Source organism: Thalia democratica, chromosome 1 (assembly GCF_965202585.1).
Source record: "Thalia democratica chromosome 1, ktThaDemo2.hap1.1, whole genome shotgun sequence".
NCBI lineage: Eukaryota > Metazoa > Chordata > Thaliacea > Salpida > Salpidae > Thalia > Thalia democratica.
Genome location: NC_139165.1, coordinates 50,819,411 through 50,825,059, shown reverse-complemented (window position 1 = coordinate 50,825,059; position 5,649 = coordinate 50,819,411).

Genomic DNA, 5,649 nt, shown 5'->3' with positions numbered 1-5,649 from the left:
AATTTGTTAAAATTCAAAAAATAGATAAAGCTCTTAAGTTAAAATCTAAGAGAATCATAATTTTTATTTTTAACTGTAAATATATGTCTATAACTTTAAATTCAACTATAACTAAGTAAACCGAGCAAACAGATTTATAACTTTTTTTCAAAGTAAATATTAACTTTTAAGTAAACTAGAAAAAATCAAAACAAAGAAAGTATAAAGAATTATTTTCTGTATTTTTTGTTTTCATAACGTCGGGTACAATCCTAAAGTGTGTCAAGTTTTACACTTGACAACTAACCTCTTGTATCCTAATTTTTATTTTAAAATTGTATGGGCTTCAGTTAACCAAAAATTAAAATCGTAGATTTCAAAACGTTTTGTACAATTCGAAACTGTGTGAGAAATTAAACAATTTATAATCAACTTGTTGTACGGTAATTTCTATCTTAATATTTTTAAGGGATACGTAAACTCAAAAAACTATGAAAAAAAGTCTTAACACTTTCCACGACCCAAAACAATGTGTGAAATTTCATAGCTGATAATCAAAGTCTTGTACCATAATTTTATTTTAAGTTTCATAAGATCGTTTGCAACTCAAAAAAAAACTCCAAACGTTTTGTACGATCTGAAACGGTGTTAAATTTGATAGTAGACTATCTTCGTCTTTTAACTGAGTTTTAAAAGTTGCATGGGCTACAGTAGAACCAATAAAATATAAAACTTTAATTGAAAGAACATCTAGTACGATGTTTAACTGTAACACTAAAATTTAGTTAAAAACCAACATCCTTTATATAGTTTTTATAGTTTTATGAATTCCAATAAACTGCCAGATAAAATCAATTTTCTATAATAAAAGCATTTATCTTAGTATTTTCTATTTTTTTATTTCTATTTATTAAAATTTTGAGGATCAATTGAATGCTTTTTTTTTAAGCAAGTTTGTTAGACACATATTATCAAACGTTTTAAAGGTGTTTTGTTCTTTAATACCTAGGAAAAATATGTGTAGTAAAAAGTAAACATTTTACATATATATTTAATTTTTCAGCAGTGCTAATTTAAGTGCAGAAGCATAATAAAATTAATTAAGCACAGTCTTTAAAGCTTAATAATTATTAAAGCTGTTAAGCTTTTTTTTCGTAAATAATACTTCTTTGCAGATTTGAAGAAATTTACTTAGATAAGTGCCTGGCTTTTTCTCGATGTTAAGTAAAATAAGACTAACTGAACTTCATTGGTTTACAACTTAATGTTGGTTTATATGCTTACATAAAGTACAAAGGTATTTTAATTTTTAGAAGTTTATTTTACAAGTATATATGTAGATTAGTTGCAAATTAAAGTAAAAAGATTCGACAGAAATACAAAACTTATAAGACAAAAAACTACAAAACATAAAGAAAAATAACTTATACTGGGTGCATGTTCCAAAATTTCTTCAATTGGAAAATATAAGTCCATAATCGCTCAATTATTCGAAATCCGAACTTTCCTCGTTCAATATTGAGTTTTGAAGTCTGCTCTTCCTCAGGCTTTCAGAGAATTTATTATTCTCAACAGTCATTAAACCCGAATGTATAAAATCGCTTTCGTCATTGTCAGAAGAACTTGTAGTAACAGAAGAAACTTCACGGGTAAGTTTTTTGCGGCGTGTTGATTCGTAATAAGTGCCAGAATCTGCACGTTTCGTTGCATGACTTTTATAGACATTTTTCTTAGTTTTCACATACTCGCTGTCATAACTCATAGGCTCATCGGTAACTATGTTGCATTTTGCAGACTTGCTGTTGGCTTTGTTTGTATGCGTATAACGTTTGCTACCAGTTTTGGAATTCCTTACAGCTTTTAAAATCGTTCTGGTTTTAGTTTTCCCGCCAATTTTCGTGAATTGAGCAGTCTTGACTACTTCATTTGCAACCGCGCTGTTTTAATCCTTTTTAATCGCAAGTTGCTTGTCGTATTGAACCAAGTCGGTAGAAGAACGCGGACCAACGAACAAATTGCTCGTCATCGTGTTACGCTTCGCTGTTGTCACAATTAACTTGTTCATCTTTTTCACGTTTTCAATGTTTTTCAGAACAGACTGGTCTTTTAATATGCTGTTCTCCGGTGTAACTTTTTTATCGACATTTTTTGGTGTCGTCACTGCAGAAATATCACCGAGATTGTCGGTTAATCTCGAAACAGAACCTCTTCCGAGGCCTTTAGCTGGAGTAGAGGTAGTAATGGAACATTTAAAGTTCTGAAGCTTGATAATAAAATTTTCCAGAAACTGTACATCTTTTATTTTACGGAATCGACTTGCAGTCGGCAGCTTTTTTTCAATAAGTCTCATTAGTTTTATAAGCTCGTTGCTCGTGTCTTCAATCTTTTTAACTTTTTGCTCATTCCGGTTTTCATCAGAAAAATGTACTGTGGCATTCTGCTTGCGCGACCTGCAACTAGCCTTCTTACAATTGCAAGGTTTGTTGGCTTGCTTTAAATTTTTTTCAAGGTACATAACGGCATTCCGTTTAACACGTCGTTTCTCAGCATTATCCAGGCCCTAAAAAGATAGCTGTCTGTCTTGAAGCTCTAGCATTGTTCTTTCTTGATGCTGCAAAACTTGACAAACAGTCTTCAGATCATCACCTTTGTATATATTTTGCCTTAAATAACTCAATTTTCCTTCATACAAGCGGTCAGATCCATCAATTTCTGAGCAATGAGTGATGCTGGCATTATTACCTTTGCAACTGGATGTAGATACTGTGTTCGGATACAAATTTCTTGATACAGATTGTGATATGCCAGTATTGTCGCTTTTGTTGGAAAACAGTTTTCTTCTAGATGAGATCTTAGTCGTTGTTTGTTCAGAATAAAAAATATAATAATAATATAATAGAAAATATAATATATATCATATATATTAGAAATAAATCATATAGTATAATAAATTAACAATAATAGATAGAAATATAATTAGAAATATAATCAATTAATAATCAGATATATAAAATAATAGAAAATATTTATGAAAATAAAGAAATAAGTTAACATAAATATAAAAACAAGATAGAAATATAGTTAAAATATACAATAAATATTTAGAATTGTATTAACAATTAGAAAAAAAATTAAGAAAATTATTATTATAAAATAAAAATTATAAAAAAAAATAAAAAACTACAACAATAGTGTTGTAGTTTTTAAGGGCATTAAGCAAATTGGAGGTTTTAGTTATAAGAAATTTCATTGTACTGTTTAAAGGCCCATTAGAGGGCCTATAGTATAGTTCTTTAATATCATCAATGCCCAGTCGCTCACTGATGATACTTAAAACTTACAATAATTTATATTATTTTTATCAATATTAAAAAAAAATTCTGTGTTTGCTTTATGCCCTTTGTAGTTAGGAGGTGTATTTTTAGTTTCAAAAATTACTTTTAAATATAAGATTATAGTCATACTAGTACACATTATATTCAAAATTAAGTAGATAAGTTACAAAGAGTCGTATAAATAAATTTAACTTTGCAAAACTTTTTATATATTCAGTATTTTCAGTAATTTTAAAAACGCCAGAGTGTAATCGGTTATTTTAGAAATAAGCAAGATTCTAAACGAGCATTTTACGTTTATAAAATTTCAAAGCAAGGTTAACAACTACTATTAAAGAATACTATAAAAAAAGAAAGTAATAACAAGATTGTATACCATAAGAAAGCTAGTAAACAACTTTAAAAAGAAAAGATTGTAACAAAATAAATAATTTAGTTTACTTTTTTATTTTATTTTATGAATATACTAAATTCCGTTATTCTTTTAAGTTAATTAAATGATATATTCAATTATTTCGTTGTAATTTAAGGAATTTAAGTTGATATTTTAATTAGATGTTTTTTTATAAAGGTGTTATAAACGCTTTTTAATTCATATTACTATGTTTAAAACATAATGATAGAAACTAAGATTATTCTTTAGAGAGTTTTACAAAATGAAAAATAACAAATTTAAAAATATTTGTTCTATTTGTTTTTTTATAGCTTGAATGTTTTCTTTGTGATTAGAAAATAAAGTGTTACTACTTACGCATTACTTGAATAAACTGAACAAAAGTATAAGGATATGCTATATCATAACTTGCAGTTGTACTACTAAGTCAAAATAAGTGAGAAAAAATTGTGTTTATGAAAAATAGAACATCATTAAAAAGTAAAATTTATAAAACTTATAGTGAGAATATTTACAAGTACTGGAAACAGACACATTTAAGTAAGTTTCAAAACGTTTTTTAACCATACTTCATAATATTTAAAGTTTTATGCTTCTACAATATTCATATCTATTAGTTATTAACTAGCATTCCCGATAATTTTTCGGGCGACTATCTTTTTGTAGAAAAGTACTAACATTTTAATCTATTTTCGGACATTGTTTCTTAAAATAATCTTTTTTTTATTTCTATGGTGAAGACTTGTTATATTACCTAAATTATGCTTCCCTAGTACTTTAAAAACGGTTTTAGTGATTTTAATTATTTGTAATTTGCTTGTTATAGTAATTTGCAAGGCCCAAAAGACATTTAACATAATTTTTTATATAAGGTAACATTAAATTTGTAAATAAATCAACTAAGTTTAGCGCTTTGACTTGTTGATGTACTTATTATTTTAGATATTTTTTTGTGAATTTTATTTTATTCGAAATTTAATATATATCTGCTTTCTACTTTTTTTTTTTGATTTAACAACAAATTATGATTAAACGGTTTTATTTTTTGTTTATTTGGGTTCTACTTAACACTCTCATTTTATTTATGTCGTCACTGTCTTTTTTTGAAAACTCAAATTAGAAGATTTGTTTATTTTAATTATTTATTATTCCTCGACTGTTTACAAGTTTCAAGAGGTTTTAAAACTATTTTCTATGTCGTAATTGACTGTATAAAACTCGATTTTGAATAGTCTACGTTTAGCTATTATTCTCGTTTGTTATGTGATTCCTATATTTCAATTAATAACTTGTGTAAAACACTTATTAAGGCTGGAGAATGTTATTTTTGTTGAAAGACGGTAAATATGACATACTCTAAAGAATATACACTTATCAAAAGGACAGGTGGAGGATTTTGTCATTCAGCATCAATATTTTTTCAACAAAAAGTTTACATATACAGAATTTAAAAAAATAATTTATCCTACTTGTTAAAATATATATACTTTATTTAAATTTTTTTTTATTTTTATGAAAAATTTTAAGTTGAACAAATTTACATAATCTATAAATATGTTTTGATATAAGAAAAATATTAAATATAATTCTTATGAAAAAGGTTGGACACTTAAAAAAAATGTAATTATTTGTTTTTAATTCAATTATAATCAATAAAAAATAGTATTGACTTACTTATAGAATGATATCAAGATATTAAATACAGTATACGCACTTTTACTGAAACAGAAATAAAAAAATATAATAGTCTAAATATCTAAAAGAACTTTTACGTTCAAGCAGACAAGAAAATACTTTCAAAACATTATAAATTTAACCTTTTTAGTAAAAAAAAAGTAAAAAAATATTTCAAATCGAAAGTTAAGCAGTTTTAAGAGAAAAACTTACAATAAAAAGACTTTTTGGCAAAAACAAACACAAAAATTAATTAAAGATAAAAAT